This window comes from Heliconius melpomene, chromosome 6, assembly GCF_056956725.1.
Source record: "Heliconius melpomene rosina isolate 202511_hmr_F chromosome 6, ASM5695672v1, whole genome shotgun sequence".
NCBI lineage: Eukaryota > Metazoa > Arthropoda > Insecta > Lepidoptera > Nymphalidae > Heliconius > Heliconius melpomene.
The window spans coordinates 3484124-3502899 of NC_140394.1; the positions used below are offsets into that span (position 1 = coordinate 3484124).

Sequence of the window (18776 nt, forward strand, 5' to 3'; positions counted from 1 at the left end):
AAGAAACTTTACAATAAAATCTTATTATTTATATCTTAAAAAATAAGTTTATATACATTAATAATCCTTATGTTTATTATTTACATATAAAATGTGACTTACACGAAAATAATTTATGAAGTGATATTAAAGCTTTACGAATGGCATACACTCAATATTACAATGCAATGCTTAAATAACTAAATTATTATAACATCTAATTCATATGTTTATAGAGGCCGCCGGAGGCCATCATGGCGCAGAGGCTCGCGAGGGTACGTCTGTAACACGACGGTCGCGGGTTTATCTCCATTCGGTGGAATTATTATTTATTAATATTTTCATCGCGGCGTTGGGTTCCGCCACTCAATACGTAATGCCTCGACAAATTCGGCGGAAAGTGCAACGGAGGGAACAGAGTGTCATAACACTAGGTTCCCTCTGCTTACACTGCTACGGAACACAGCGTGAACCTAATTTGATTTGATAATATTATACGTATATACGTATTATATGCTGTTATTTCATTATTATATCGAATTTTTTATTATTTTTTATCGGTCTATTCTTATAAGTATCTAATGTTATATAAGCTTTAGAATTGGTCGTCATTATAATTTACGAGATTTATATTCATAATTGTTACGTTTCTTCTGGTGTTTACATATTTTTTTCTACGTTAATTGTTGGTTAGGTGTCATTTAATGATCGATTCTATTGTCTTAAGGTATTATGGTTATATAACAGGCAGGTAGGTAGTACTTTATAAGGAATATAATCAGCATTTATATAAATACAATTTAATAGTTTTCTTCTATATTAATATTACGAAGAAAAGAAAATGTGTATGAATTCTTAGTTCACAGATTTATAATACAAAATTAATTTTGTCTATTTCTAACATTTTCTAATCTAATGAATACATAATCATAATAAACTATGTATGTAATCTTAGAGTATTTCCATGCTTGTAAATTACATCTTAAACTTCTCAAATTAATTTTAAATACTGAATACTTTAATTCGTTTTAAATACCTAAACAAAAATTTCTTAAAACTAACTTTAAGATGACTGATTGACACACTGTTTGTCAAATTTATTTATAAAAAAAAAAAAACTCTATAGACCACGCAAAAAAGAGAATGAAGTTTCTCAGTAGGTAGTTTCATAATTAAGAATAATTATAAAACACCCTAAGGTTCATATTACAGTAGATAATTATATTATAACCTAGCCTATTCATGCTATTAATATAATTATAAAGATTATCGAACATTATAAATTAAATGTAAAGGAACAATAGTATATAATGAGGTGCGTGTTATTATTTCATAACCGTTAGACATCTGTGTGAACTTCTATTTTAATAAAGGATCTACTTGTATAAAAATGTAATTATAATTATAAAATATAAATAGTTTATTTTGCTTTTCTAATATATACGTAAAACAATTAATGTATATTACAGTATTCGATTCCTTCACTAGTAGAGCCATATATATATACAATTAAATATTTATTTTTATGTATAAATACTAAAACAGCAATACACAAATTATTGGTAACTGTAACGACTGAGCACGCGATATACTAAATTGCTTCCGTTTTCATATCAAAATCGCATTTACAAAGATTTGGAGCACTGGGTTTTTACCCAAGGTGAAGTCCCTTACAATTTTCGATTCAATCATAAGTTTGGCCAAATTGGGTGATTCTGGTGTTCCACTTCCATTCATTCTTACCGTTAGGCTCTCACGAGTGCATCTCACAAACACCAGGGTCAATGTCCCGTTGATACGTGATATGTCACCTTTGTACGACCAGTAAAGCATTTTGTGTACCTGCAAAAGATAAGAAAAAAAAATTAAATCAGCTTCCCGCTGTATTCCGCTCACAGCAGGGTAGGCAGAGGGAACATAGTGTTAAGACACTCCTTTCTCTATCGAAACTCAACGCTGCGCTTTGCCTCGACACCAGAGCGAAGAAATGGTTGTAATTTAAATAAATATTTCATTTATTTTTATTTCCCCTTGGATAGAATTCCCCTTTTACAGTTACACTTTTTACGCCACGACTAGCCTCAGAATGTTTAAAAAATAATTGTTTAAAATTGTATGGGAATGTTAAAAGATTAAGTAATTTAACTGTTTACAAATAAGTAGGTTACCAATACTGTTAGTTATTATTGGATTGAGACCTAATGATACAATTTTTTATGAGTACATATTTAATCCTTTATGCAGTGAGTCATAATAACTGTGAACATTTAAAACCAAAGGGTTATAATTTTTTTTTACAATTAAAATATAATTTTCGGTATGAGAAATGGCAATACTGTGTTGTTCCAGTGGTCGACTCAAATGCAATGGTTCTGGATACAAATTCCAATTAGGGACATTATTATTTTAGATATTTCGTAGGTGAAATTAAACAATACATATTAGCAACAACGCTCAGTTTTTGGTTGTTTTACGTTTGTAGAAATTTTAACAAATATTTGAAAAAATTTTAACGGCAATTCCGTTATTTCATTATGGCGTACTTCGCGTACCAGTAGTATTTATTTTGTTATTAATAAAAAGACCATAACATGTTTTTATTACAAACAAATAAAATTTATACAATCATAAGCGAAGTTCAATATTGAATGAACGTTCTTGATGTCACATACAAAGAAACGGATCCACTCAGAAATATTTTCTCGAAATAGTGAAGAAAAGAAAATATTAAATAATTAATTCCCCTAATAGAATAGAATTAATGAAAGAAAATTCTCCATACCAAGATATATTATTTATGAATAATAAAAAAAATAAAGGCAAAAGCAGACAAAGTCAATGGCAACTCATCAAACCACATAGATATAACAAGTAATGTGAACCGGCCCTAAATCTCAAGGACAGACCTTCCGGCCCGCACTGCTCCGTTACGTAACGTTAGAAAGTGATAATATGACGTTTCTATTATACCTAGTCGGCCTCTATGATTGCACGCTAAATTATAATAGGCATATGTATATGTAGGTTCATATGTATTATTGATAGTTTAACCAGACAGATTTTTTTAGCTTGATTTTTAGATGTATACCTCACATAGCAAGGAAGGCAGAGGGAACCTGGGAACCTATTGCTAAGACACTCCATTCTCATTAAAAGGTTTCCATTCCATTTTTTTATTTTCTCGCAATGGTAACGCAAAGCGTAGGGTTAAGTTCGATGGTACACGCTCGATGGTAATTGGGCGCTATTATTCCTGTACCTAGACTACATAATACAGGAGCAGCGTAGAGAAAAAAAATTAAACGATGTTTTGCTAAACCCTATTAGCTAGTGAGTCTAGCGGTTTTCAATATAAGAAAAGACATGAAAATTCATATATTTTCATGATCGCTCTACTATACCCATTTTGGATCAGTAAATTTATTTCAGCTTTACGCTGAAGAATTTAGAGGGAACCTAGTGTTAAGACGCTCCGTTACCCACCTTCTGCCGAATTTTTAAGGCATAAGGGGTTGAATAGAGTGAATCAGTAATTAAATAGTAAATGCTTGTTCGGTGTTTACTCTTCTTAGTTCAGATTGTAGTATTAATTTTTCTTATAAAATGCTTTTGCTTAAGTAGATTAGGAGTATAGAGGCATAGAAAAAAGTCTTTAAATATAATTAGTCATCCACTAATGTTATAGATACTAAAGTTCATTTAAAATATAATAAGTGCAAAAATAGATTTCAAAATCTGTTAATATTTTTCTTTTCATTCTTCTAAGTATATGTACTGTAACTGTAACTTCTACGTTGTTTTCTTTTGATAAACTATAAAATAGAAACAAAAAAAAACCTAATAACAATAAAAATAAAAAAGAAAAACACAAACAGAATTTCTAATAAAAAAATCCCTTTGTGACTTTGTGACGAGAAAGTAAAATTTCGACAAGCGGCCTCTGCGATTGCATACGGCTTCGTTTCAACCAGTTATCGATGCAACTGAGCAATCGCTTAGGAGTTCAATGCCCTGTGAAACTTGTTTTGAATTAAATTTGCGTTCAGTGAAAAATGGCTTTGATTTATTTTAAAGAGGGGAATTCGGAGGATTCCACCATCCACCACCATTAGAAATTTAACTGGACCACCATCAAAAACTGCATCACAATCACAACCTGAGTTAACTCAATTGAAAGAAGATATGGATATCATAAAACCAACCACCACTAAACGTTTTTCCTTTTTCCAACTTTCCAAATTCCTTGAAAACCGTCAAAATATTGCTTTGCCGGTTATGGTTCCACTAGTGCTACAAATGTTCATGGGCGGCTGCTACAGGTGGTTACCGCTGCCCAAGAAAAATCCGCGGATTCAAATCTCGTTACGTTCTTATTTTTATACGTTTTCTTAATAAATATTTTTCTTTCCTAACTGTGAAAGAACACTTTAAAAATGTTAAAAAAAATACATATAGTCCACAATTTTAGTAAAGAATAATTTCCTAAATATCAATTACAATATTAGGACGAGAATGAGAAATGGAAACAGATAGACATCTTCGTCCTTATGAATCCCGTAATATTTTTTTAGCGTCACACTGTATCTTGAACACAGAATAGGAAGGAGCCTAGTTCCCATAACATGTCAGAGATGAGTAAATAAAAACAAGAAATCAGAAGAACACAATGGAGGTCAAGAGGTAGTTTATAGTATGAGACGATAATATATTTTATTGAACCTGATAAAATTTTAAATATAATAAATTATACGAAGGTCGGTTTGTACATGGATAATGGACATACTACAACTTAATGTTTTATTGTGAAGATTGCGGCATGCCTTTGGCGTATGACAATTATTGACAAGGATAGTATTTGTAAATGTTTTTTATCTGAACTTTTAAAGGTTATCGGTGAAAATTTATACCGATAAGCTCATCACTTGCTAACCTTAACTACTTTATACTTGGTTTCGAAAATTGGTTAAAAATTAACAAGATATATATAGATATTATATTATAGATAATTGCATCCATTTGTCAGAAAATTTATTACCCTGAGGTACGTATGGATGATTATTGGCATCACATACCCTTTCAATAAAACCTTAATACGCTCTTAAGACAAAATGGATCTCTTAGTTCAGTTTTTCAAAAGACAGTATTTAGAAATCAGGCGAAAAATAAAACCCCCGTGCACCACGACTGGTCTCAATAATATTATTCTCAATATTATATTTTAAATGAATTAGTTAAATTATGTCTGTTTTTTCGTTTTGTGTTTTAGTTAATTAATATCAATTATGGTGTAAGAAAGTATTAAAATAATAAATAATATTCTAATATTATCATCATAACATCCAGAACAAATATATTTTTATTTTGCATGAATTTCATACTAAACATAAACCTATATTATAATTTGTGTATTACTCGAATTCGTTAACTGGAGCGTAAACGAATTCATTACCACGTTTCAAGAATATTCTTTGTGTCTTAACTCGAATTAACAATTATTTAAATATGGCAGTTAAATGTTTGTTAAAATTAGTATATTTATTATGTAGTAGTAGTTGCTATAGAAAAAGTAAATAAAAAAATCTTAAACAGATTTTGATTGAGTTTAGTAGACCGATAGTTTATTACTATAATTTTAAAGATCATTTCTAAATAAATATTTATAAATATGAATTTGTAACATATAAGAAATCAATAATAATAGAAATGTTCTCGATCAATTAGATACTTTCAACTTAAAATGAAATGAAATACTCGATTTTCTCCAAAAAAAATAATATACTATATATTATAAGTATATTCCAGAAGACTTAGTAGAAAATTTAATTCACTATTGACCGGATATTGGCAAACTTCCCTTTAATTGCTCTACGGTAGACTGATTTATATCACGGATATTCCAGAAGCTATTACTAGTACAAGGACTACTTCTATTACCATTATGAAATTTGATCTAGATTTCTTGGAGTACACATTAAAAGTTTTTTTTTCAGTTTCATACTGTATTGCGCATATTGCAGAGAAGGCAGAAGGAACATAGTATTGAAACACTTTGTTCCCCACTTTCTGTCAAATTTTCGAAGTATTTTGTGTTGAGTGGCGGATCTCAACGTCGCGCTTTTGCCTCCTTGATACCAGAGCGAAGAAATGTAAATATTAAGAAATAATAATTCATTTTTCCGAGTGGGAATCGAACTAACAACCATCACGTTGTACGCTTGTGTCTGTAATAAAACCTATCACAAAATTGTAACTAATCTCAGTCTCTACACGAAAGATACATGAGAATATCAACTTCTGGAGACATTTTATTAATTAGGCTGAAATTTTAGTTACAAAAGTAATTCAGATGTGAAAATAAATAAGTGTACAGTACATACGAGACAAGCCGCAAGCGGGTCGCTAGTCAATAAATAATAATATATAGCGGACAAAACCACGAGCGGGTTACTAGTGTGAAATATAAATAATAAATCATATATAATGTATAGTCCTTCCACGTCTCACTAGCACGACAAATTTGGTTTAAAATAATCGTGTTATACAACAATATAGCGTACAGTTAATGACTCTAGCTCAGCTTATATAAGGATATACCTTTTAGTCATGCAATTTAACTAGTATATTTTATTCCTAAGGCAGTTACTTATATTTATTATTAGTTATAATTATAGGCCATTAATGTGAATTTTACGTGAGATCGTTTAAATCGAGTTGACTGGGAAACAGTAGTGGTCAGATGTGAAAAGGTCATATACAAAGTGGGTTCTGTATTATTTTATTACTTGGCATTTTGATAGACGGATCATTTCTTATATCTGTGTCGAAGGAATTCTTAAAAGCTAAATATATGTATGGCAATAATATTATGTATGTAGGTAGATAACCGAAGGTTTGTTATAAAGTATTTACCCGGATTTTCTTTCGATTTTTTAATGTGTTTAATATAATTTTTTTTACGATTATATATTATGATTATACGATTTATTTAGTAATAATATCTAGCAAGTAATTTCAAATAATTATTATTTTATAATTAAAAAATTATAATTATTAACTTAGATATGCTTATTATTTTTCATATTGACAAATTGCATCATTATGTACAATAAAGTTAATTTTACAGAAATTATACTTCCTTTATGTATGGAATTGAAGCATTTAAACGTATAATTTTTCAGTAAATTTAAAGGTTGAACACTTATTGAACTTGAGGTTAGTCTTAAAATAAAGACAATACAAACAAAAAATTTACATCGCCTTTTAAACAATAGTCGATGTAAAAATAGCAAAAACGTTGTTCCGAATCAACTTTAATATGCATTACAGTTTTTAAGCTGTTGGAATTTCGTTGGAATCGACGAAAAATAAACAAGTGGCAAAAAAATGTTTTAAAAGGTTATGAAACAAAAATATAGCAACAATTATTGTAAAAAAGATAAAATATTTTAAATATTATGTTCCTGATACACCAGTCTGGTACCGAAGCCAGTTTTTATTTGATTTACAAATTAATTATTTAATTTTGTGCATCATTAACCGTCAGTGATATTTAATCAAAATATGTCATGGTGACCAAGTTTTTTGCAAACATTGGCTACTTGTATGTTAAACAATAAATTACCGAATTCTTTCATTATAATGAATAAGTCAGTCAGTTTTTTTAATGATAAACGAATACAAGAAACTAACTATTACCGTTTCGCTCAAAAGCAGATGAGTTACACAGTAGTAGGTAATTGGTAAACAAAAAAAAGAATCGTTTCATAAATACCAAAAGGGGTCAATTCGATTCGCACTCGTTGGATTAAATTATTCCGAATTGGCGCTCTTATAAAACAAATCACGGTGTTAAGTTCCGCCAGTCAACATACAATGTCTCGAATTCGGGCATTAAACGTCGTAGAGTGTCTTAACACTAGGTTCACTCTGCCTATCCTGTAATACGGGTAAGCGGGTAGGTTTTATGAAGTTGAAACTTGTTATCATTTATAATTATTATCTAATATTTATAATTTTTTTTGTTTATCCCGCATAAAAAGTGCGATGTATAGCTATATAATGATAATAAAAGAGTTTTTGATGTTTTAATGTCAAATCCATTTTAGAGATCGTGACCTGAGACTACTTTATCTGCATTTACATTCTATACTAGCGACCCCGATCGGGGTTTGGCTCGCTTGAAGCACAAAATTATTAATTAATCTGGATTATTTTCTAATAATATTATCAGCTTAAAGAAAATAAAAAGCAGTTTCATGCTGTATCCCGCTCACAGCAGGGTAGGGGAATTCTGAAGGCATTGGGTATTGAGTGGTGGAACTCAACACCGCGATTTGTCTCAACACCAGAGCAATAAAATGAAAATATAAATTTAAATAAGATATATAGATAGATAGATAGATATAGATAGATTTTGTCATATATCTTCTATGTACAGATGGCCATCAGTTTCAATTTTATTATATGTATAGATAGATATCTTTAAATAGAGGGCTTATTTGTTTATTGTAGCATCTTTAAACATGTGTCATAAATTTAAGTTAGTATGTTAGTGGCATTGTAGTTCTATCTATTAAACTCATGTCAAAGATTAAAGATTGTTTTGTTCTAAATAAAATAAATTATAATATTTACATTAAACTACAAATAACGAATAAACGGTATAAAAATAATTAACTGAACTAGTGAGGGTGCCTTGATAACAAGTTACTTAGGTAGGTGATCTAAATCAATATTGCCTTAAAAAGATTAAATAATACTGAAAGGTTTACGGAACCTAATATCGTGGTGGCTTAGTGAATGAATGATGAATGGCGACAATGAAAAATAAAGTAGATTAGTTAAAAAAAAACAACTGTGCCATAATCAACAAAAATGTCGACATTTCTTTGTTTTATTTTTGAAATTATATATATTATATTACGTCATAGAGCAGCGGCACAAGGGTGTGACTGTAACGCGACGTTTGTGGGTTCGATTCCCACTCGAGGAAGTGAAATATTTATTTACGTTTATATTCTCATTTCCTCGCTCTGGTGTCGAATGCGGGATAAAGCGTAAAGCTGATTTTAATTTTGAATTTTTATTACTTGGGTTGACCACCAAAACGATATACGAATGATATGTATATTCTATTTAATATTTAGCAAATTCATTCATATCTACTAACTCGCTAACTACATACGTTGGAGCAAATGTTGTTCTTACAAAATCACGTTGAAATACGAGAGCCAGGTTTTATTTGAAAAATCGTTGCTAAATTTGAGCTTGAGGATGTTGCAACCGCTACGAAACTGTCTTGAGTTTAGACATAGAGAAAACTGATCGCTTTCTTTATGGTGTTTGTTATATAAGATGAATTATCAACAACATAATATGCATGCATAGTTTCTGTGTCTTTAGGATCTTTTCGTTCCCCACTTTTTGTTAAGTTTTTAAGTGATGAGTGGCGGAACTTAATGCTTAGCCTTGACGTCCGTGCGAAGAAATGAGAATATTAAATATTTCATTTCCTCGAGAGAGAATCGAACCCACAACCTGTCGCGTTTACAGTTACACGCTTGTGCAGGGACGCTACGACAGCCTCAAAATTATTTAAATTATTATTTTATTTCTCCGTTCTGGCAAATCAGAGATCGGCATTCTGCTACTTAAAACATTAAGTTCTCTACTTTTCTCTGTTTACCGCTATACGTCGAATAAAATGTGCAAGTGTAAAAAAAATGCTTTAAGTTATGGGCAGGTGGAATATCTTTTCAATTAGTATCTATATATTTTTGATTAAAAAATTGTAATTAAAAAAAAAAATCTAATTTCTGTTAAGTATATGTAATTTAAGAAAGGTCCTCGAATGGCGACCCCGTCTCGGCAAAAGGAGCACAGGCCGCCCTCCAACCAGGTGGACTTACGACCTTAAAAAGACAGCGGGAATCCGCTGGATTCAAAGGGTGCAGGACCGGACGGAGTGGCGAGAATTAGGGGAGGCCTATGTCCAGCAGTGGACGTTGAAAGGCTGATGGATGGATGGATATGTAATTTTTGTCTTGTTTGTTACTGACTCCAAAAAAACGTTAACACAGTTATGGGTGATACACGAGCTTTAAAGTAGGCGATGCGTGAACTTGTTGTAGATAAGAGGAAACATTACATCCGCGTGAATAAGTCAAGAAGATTCGCTTGAGAAAATTCTTAGATTTCATACCCTTTTATGTAGAGGGTTGTATGATAAAATACCAGAAATATATGTTTATAGGTATTTTACGAATATAATTGTATGTTATAAAGTAGAGGTAGTTTAAGATGACTCTCTAATATTCCATACAATTTAGAGATATATCGTGAAACTAAAAAGAAATAATAAAAAAAGAAATACAATAAAAAAAATTAAGGAACATCGTGACAATAAAATAATAAACAATAACAATAAGAGATCACTCAATTCACTATAGCATATCTAAATCTGAATTTAAATAAGTAAACTATAATTTAATTTAGCATAGAATAGAGTTTTGAACGAGCCATAATAAGTAGCTTTAAGTAAATACATTTCTAATTAATCTAAATTTAATGATATACACACAAGGTCAAGTACATGTTAGAGGGCGCCATGGTAATGACATAAACATTTAATTACATATTGCAAAGCTTAAGCTGAAATATGCGTTTGTGTGATCTCTAAAAGCAGAGCTAGAAAGAAACAACAAGTATAAGTTTATTATTAAATATAAATAAATAATTCCAACAATTAAAAAATATCTCGTTACATTTCAGTCTCGTCTCTGTCGTTTGACTTAATAATAAATCATTCCATTGCATTGTCAAAAGTAGAAAGAAGAGAGAAGAGAGATTTTTGTTCTACTTCTGTACCGCGATTGGCCTTTACATTTCACTTTTAATAAATCGAACATAAAAATAAAATACTTATATACAAATTCATAGCTCAGCTTAGACCTCGCGAACTGTACTTCGTAATATAGATAAAGTATGAAAAAGAACTAATATTCATTTATTTTGCTTCACTCTGTATCCCATACATAATGGGGTAGGCAGAGGGAACTTTTATTAACCGGTTTATTATAATTCATAAGAAACAAAACTATTATATACGATCTAAGTAATAAATTAGAATTTAGCAAATAAAATTAAAATACTTGTATAAATTAATTTAATATTATCTTCTTTTTAATTTATAATTATAATTATCTTGTAATAAAAATTACTGATAATACGAATATAACTTTGAGCTTGGCGAGGAGGAGTAGGTACCTATCGTTCATATATTTTGAATGTTCACCAATAAAAATTCATAATATTCTAATCTACATTTATAATGTATGTACATCTAATGTACAAAACTAGGAAATAATTGCTAAGGAAGACAAAAAAATATTGTTTTTCATATAAATTACAATAATTACATTTATATTATAAAACAAACAGGAAGGATTTACGACGATTTATTCCAAAATAGTTTTTTTTATATTGTTTGATTTTTATTAAATAATGTTATGTAACATATATATTTAAATTAGGTTAATTATGCTAACATCATTACCATTTCTGTATTATTTTAAATTTTTTAAACATATATTTTGTGCAGAATAAAACGAGTTGTGATAATATAAGATAACATTTTAAGTATTAGGTAGGTATATGGAATAGAAAATAAATATACATTTCAATACTATAATCTAATGATTTATAACAATATAGTCTATTGTGTCAAGAAAAACATTAAAAGAGACGAGAGAGAGACAGAAAGAGGTCTAAATAGCAAGAATTTTGATTTTCGCCATTAAATAATATTTATTGGAATATTCGGGCCGTCGTCGTCGTAGATTTGATTTCCATTCGATGGATTGAAATGTTTAATATTTTTATTTTCTATATAAAACAAAATCAATTATTTTTCAGCTTCAGCTTCAGCTTCTTTCTGTATCCCGTATATATGAAAGAAAATATTTTAAGTAGCAACTATTTCACTTGTAAGTCACTAGTCATTTAATTGACATCACAACGATTAAATCCTGCAATGTCATTTTCTAGGTTATATTCTAAGTTCTTACTTAGATTACCGTACTTCACTTAGATATTGTATAATTACCGTTATCCTGCCGCATATGGAATGTGGCCAAGACGTATGCTTATTAAACATTCTAACATCTGTTATAGAAGGTTTGACCAAGAAATAAGCCCTATTAGGTAAGTATTACTAGACAGTAAATGAAGTGGTTATCTTATCTACTGTCTACTAAAGTTTACGTTTTTCGTTTTTCAAATGAGCAGTAGGTATGCCGCGGCCGTGCCAAGTCCCTGAGGCTGTACAGCATCACCGGGTTTTGGGAAGAGTTTTGGAAGAGTTCTGATCTTTACTAAGTAAACTATGTATGTAGACTGTTGTGGATTTAAATTTTTCCTAAGTATATTATACACAGTCCTGGCGCAGGGGTAGGTGATGGTGTAACTATAAACCCGACTGGTGATGATTTATATTTAATTTCTTCGCTTTAGTATCAAGGGAAAGCGCGGGGTTGAGTTCCGCCACTCAACACGCAATGGTTCCAGAATTTGGCGGAAAGTGGGGAACGGAGTGTCTTAATACTAGGTTCCCTCTGCCTACCGTGCTCTTTGAGGGATGCATCGTCAAGCTGATTTAATTATTTTTCATATTCTATTAAGTTGCTGCCCTTATCTTTGCAAGTGATATTCAACTTCAATTGTTAGTACTGAAAACTGAGAACTGAAAGAAGTCGCTTTTGGACATATTTCTGTGCTAATTGCAACTCAATTATACATCAATAAGGCAGGATCACTGACATTGTAAAGCTACAAATTAATAGACTACGACAGACATTCCGACATAAACGACACTTGTATACATTTTTCTTAGTAGTGTGACTTGTTGATTGCACTAATCATGTGAGAAAACAAAAAAAAACATTTTTTTAATAATTATAATAATTTTCTTATATACTATGTTAAGTTAACAAGAAGTTGTAGCATGGTCATTGTTTACTCCAGTGCCCTTAATATAGTTAAAACGAGGAAGTTGTAAATGATATTTTTACAAATTACTTTATATTCAAAGTCACCTACTTATTTCGAACTATATACGTATTCGACTTTGATATTTAAGTTGAAAATACACAATTACTTAAATAACCTTTACAAATTTTATCTAAAGCGGAAAATTAGTTGTATTATTTACTTAATTATAAAAAAACACAAAAAAAAAAAACAAATACTCAACGTTGAAATGTCGAAACTAACATCAATATTATAAAAATTAACTATTTAAAAAAAATGCTAGTTGCTATATTACGAAAGAGCAAGTCCATAATTTTATTCTCGTATTTCAACATAATATCATAATTAAAATTTTTGATATCAAATTTCCCTTTGTCATTGTTTATACTAATCATATTTTAAACAAATAGATTTTAAAATTAAAAACGTTTAATTTGCAAAATATGTAGGTAGTGTTGAAGATGGACAATAAAAGTCTACTCACGTTTAGCACTGAGTTTAATTAACATTTAAATTAGTAAACCACAATTTAACATAGTACACTATACAACAAAGTCAACCACAAACATATATATAAAAGAAAACACAATAATTACAATAATATTAACAAATAGCTGAGAAAACAATGGAACGTATATAAAGCGCATCAAGTGGCAAGGATTGACTCTGTTAATAAAATATACCGTTGACTAGAGGGTAGGCGTAGATGTTAGGACACCGTATCGGTTTGGTCGACGGTAGCGAGCAATAAATTAGGATATTGAAATATATAAATGACACCTATTAAATAAACTATAAATATAAATAGTACTTCCCTACAGTTATTATAATTTCCTAATCAAACATCTACTTATTACAAGTATACACATTTGTAGCTGTTATTATATCAATTAAGCTTTAATTTAAATCTCTGAGAGCGAATATATGATTTAGAACGTATTAGCAAAACTACTCGCCAATCATCGTATATATTACAACTATCGCAAATAACCTTGCTTATAGTAAAAAAATATATATTTATATTAGTATTTCCAAATAACTTAATCGTTTCGCATATTCAATATATCTTGAAATAATGCTATCTTTGATTATTTATTAGTGAAGTTAAAATGAATATTTAAAAAGTTTAGGAGCTGTAAAACACGTCGATTTATAAGCATTCATTTTAATTTTATTTTCAGCTTCGCATTGTATTCCGCTTGTAGCATCGTAGGCAGAGGGAGCCTAGTGTAAAGACACTCCACTTCCCACTCTGCCGAATTATGGATTTTTCGTCGTTTGCCGCTCTTTGCCTCATCATTAGAGTGAAGAAATGAAAAGATTGAATAATTCATTTCCTCGAGTGTGAATCGAACCCACAACCGTCATGCATCATAATTAAAAAAAAACTAGTGATAAATCTCTACGCTTTTCAATTTCTTCTACTCAAACTTCAAACTTGTTTCGAGCTCAGATCTGTAACGTTCATGGTAAATTGTATAGAAAACTATCTGTATAGGAGGAGGGTAGCTCCTTATTAAACATATTTTTTTTATGCGCAGAAACATAAATATCGCCATTTACTTTCGTGTCCATATAGTGTATATTATATATACATATATATCGATTAAACGAATTCGTAATTAGTTAATTTAAATTAAAAATGTAATACGTATGTATATTAATTATTTTGTTTTTTGCGTAGTTGGCACATTCTTGATAGTATGTGGTGGAAGTGAGTTCAAGGTCAGTTGAATAATATTCATATTTATAATAGAAACATCTACCCAATACAAGAAACTGCTTCGTTTAATCCCATGATAACATTAAAATAGACTAGAACTGAGAGAAGAATTGATGTAAAAAAGTGCAATAGGGGGCATGAAGATAATTCGTTATTCGTTCAGTTGCTTTCCGCAATCTCCGCCTTCCGCAGTCTTAATAAAACGAAATGTTTTAACACTATGATCCTAGGTTCTTTCCACTTACCTTGCAATATAAAAAAAATAACAAATCCCTTGTATTGATAAAATAAATGTAATATAAACTATATACTTACAAATCTATTCAGTACAAAAAACCAGCTGATCCAGGTTAAAAAGGCAACACAATATATCAGGAACGTATCGTGAACCCGAAGAGTTTCCGACTGGACGTCGACGAGCTCGAGCACGAGGAACTATTGCTGCACTTGCTGTTCTTCCTCGAGAGTACATTTTTTCGCGCACTTTTGTCTAAGAATCTGTCAAACACTTGTCTGATCGTCGAATGTTTTCTGTTGAACGGATTTGGGAACATTTTTCGTGCGCACTGTACGATGTGGTGTTGGTGAGTGTGGTACGATCAGCCGATAGTGGGGCGGGGGGGCGGTTGCAAAATTATAAGGTCAAGTTCAGATGTGGCCAGCTACTTGCTTGCTCAATACAGCTTGTATGCATTTACAAAAGTGTTGAGCCGTTTATATTTACATTTAATTGCATGGTCTATAGGTGTTTTCTTTATTTTTGCGGCGTTTCTTAATGAATATAAAATTATTTTGCTTTATTTTAAAATAGGATAAATATAATGTACCTACTAAAAGTGTTCTGTTTTTAGTTTGTAGTTCGGTAAAGTACTGACAAGGTCACCATTTGTTATTTATGGACTTTTGCTAAAATGTGGCTTGATCAGGTTTTCGAACACTGTGAAAGTGTAAAGCATTGGAATCATTTGTTGTGTCGTTATATCCCGCATTACTATAAGCATATAGAGAACGTAGGGCTACGACACTCCTATGCAACAAGTATGAAAAACGGCAAGAATGGTGGTTAAAAGAACTTATATACATACATAAATTCAGCAAAAGAGCTTTAGTGAATAATAATTATTAGATAGAATATTTGTTTCAGTGTAAATAGTTTATAATATTCATATCTTTTAAAGTTGCTATTAATTCAACACGTTACAATTCAACACCCAATGCCTCCCGAATTCGGTAGAAAGTGGGGAACAGAAGTGTCTTAATAAGAACGAAGTGTCTTAGCATTGGGTGCCCAGGTTCCCTCTGGTTTCCCTGCTATGTGCAAGATACAGCGTGAAGATAAACAAATTTTTTATAATATTTTCTTTAACATAAATAATTAAAATTTCTTACTGAAAGTACTACAACTGGAATTTCAAATGTAGTACTAGCTTAAAGTGACTAAGTGTAAGAGATTTACTTATAAATGAGCTGGACTTTATCCCTCATTTACAAAGAGATATTTAGAATCATTTTGGTGGATAAGTGTGATCCCCTAAATTGTCCCCAATTCCATATAAATTGCTTTTATATAATAGGCCCTCGTCTCATCAAGTTAACCAACAGATTTACTTGAAAACTCTATGAATATTTAATAAGTGATCTTTTCGACACTGAGAATATTATACTTAATTTTAAATACAAGTTAATTTTACTGTGTAAAGTCATACGCCATACTTTTCTCAGCTTCGTGATCTATCCAGCATACAGCAGGGTAGGAAAGCTGCCACAATGGGGTCATCCTCCTGGGTGACCCTAGTGTTAAGACATTCCGTTTCTCACTTTCCGCTGAAGTTTCGAGGCATTGCGCGCTACACCCAATGCCTCAAAACTCTCTGCATTCTCTGCGCTATGTTTCGTTACTAGAGCAAAGAAATCAAAATATTTATGAATAATAATTTATTCCTCCGAGTGCACACCAAATCAACAACCGTCGCGTTTACAGTCACATACACAGTTCATTTTGCAATGCCTTGCAAAATTCAGAGGAATGGAGTGTCTCAACACTAGGTTCCTCCTACCGTCAGCGTGAAGCTCCTACCTACTAGGAATAACTCGTGAAATTCATTTATTCACTTTTACAATAGGATTTACAGTTAAGCGCCCTCTCATCACGCCAAAATGGGCTCATATTTGCAATACTAACAAGACAATTAGCAACTTGGCTTCTCAGCGTATCAAGATTTTCTTGTTTTTATTAATAGCTTGAATTTATTAATAGCTTCTAGGCGACATATGCAGAAGGAAACCAGATTTGTATCAGACCTTCAGTAATGCAATTGCAAAACCAGTATTCACTTTAGTGTAGTAGTTGTTCAAATATCTATAAACAAATTGGAAGGGAGACGACTAGACATTATTTTAAGTTCATTAACTTTAATTGTTCCCGACTGCTAAGGGAGGGTTATGTTTTTCATGCTTATCTTGTATGTGCATATGTAATATTCTTTATTACCTCATATCTCCAAAACCACTGAACGGATTTACATAACTGAGGTTGCGTTAGTTTTGTCTCAGTAGGCCAAGTGCTTTTTTTTTCGAATATCGGTATCAAATTCAAGAGCTCAATAAAGGGATTTCAATATTCATATATGATGATATCATGATTATCATTATCATAATATTAATAAATATAATACAATGACTTTTTTTTAAATATTTATACTCGGTGATACTAGCAATCATAGCCTAAGTTTGTGGATGGTAAAAGCTGGTTCTAATCCTCACGATATTAACCTTAAAGGAAATTTTTCATTTCATAATCCTAATGAATCTTAACAAAAAAGTGAAAAAAAATATAAATAAAAACCCCGACTGCATAAAACTAAAAAGAAAAAAAACAACACCAATATTTTATTATCATTAACAGTCGGGACCTACAAGTAATTCTTCAACCAATTAAAACTTTACCAATTAAATCTTTTTTTATAATATTTAGCAAATTAGTGCAGTTTGTTGTAAAAATACAGTCGAATTGATTACCTCCTTTTCTTACAGAAGTCGGTTAAAAATACCTCGCCTACCTAATGTAAATAACTTCGAACACATCCTTGAACTTAGGAACTAATAACTTAAATAGCATATCCGTTAATGTGTTTACTCAAATGGTCAGTCTCGAGAAAATAATAATTATCGTAGGAAAATCCATATTTGTCACTTTTTTACCTGTTCATCATAGAAATATATACCGTTTATTTTTAATAATAAGGTAGAAATTAATATAGCAGAATGTCAAGATCATCACGTAGATTCCTTCGTCATCATCAGTTGAGTAAAGACGTCACAGCATTCTTGTTAGCTTCTGGCCAATTATGTTGCCCCCATTGACGCTAGTATGTACAATTAAGTAGAATTATAAAATTAATAAAATTTACAATCAAAGATAAGGAAAAGGGAATATATCGAAGTTGTAGAACATTGTTATCGTTTTTAATACCACGATTAATGATACAACGAATTGTTTGATAAATAAAATAAATTATTTCTAATGAAATGATTTTCAACGAAAATTGTTTATATTGCATATATTTTACATTTTAAATCTTTGTTATTTTCAATTTTTATAATTTTTTCAAAATATTTTTTATAAATCTTTTTAGTTTGAATTAACAGATTAAATGCAATGAAATCATATATTTTTAGTATACTTTTATGAATTGTAAGAAAAAAAAGTCATTTATACAGTTAATTTGAGTTAAATGAAATATTTTATAATTAATCTTTTTGAAATACTGGCAGCAACATAACTGTTTTAAAACGAATTTTATTATAAAAAAATAATAAAAGTGGTTGACATCTATGTCTTACAATAATTTGTTGTAAAAAAAATAATTAAAATACTTAAATAGGATAATCGTGTATATTGTAATATATACCCAGTGTACTTAAAATCTGCTAAAATCGCGAAGACTTTATCTCAATTTCTAAGTTGAGATAAACTTTCATGAGGGATGTCCGAACACCTAAATTTAACTTTTATGAGGTAAATAGGTACGGACATTCCTTAAAAATG

General features: G+C 30.5%; 1 long non-coding RNA gene across 1 annotated transcript; it reads right to left on the minus strand.

The window, feature by feature from the left end:
• Positions 1-234: 234 nt before the first annotated feature.
• Positions 235-15407, minus strand: LOC146538101 (uncharacterized). The gene is made up of 2 exons (XR_014878078.1): positions 15044-15407; positions 235-1821 (listed from the first exon to the last, which is right to left on the minus strand). It is a non-coding gene; the product is annotated as an uncharacterized LOC146538101 (long non-coding RNA).
• Between the last annotated feature and the right edge of the window lie 3369 nt (positions 15408-18776).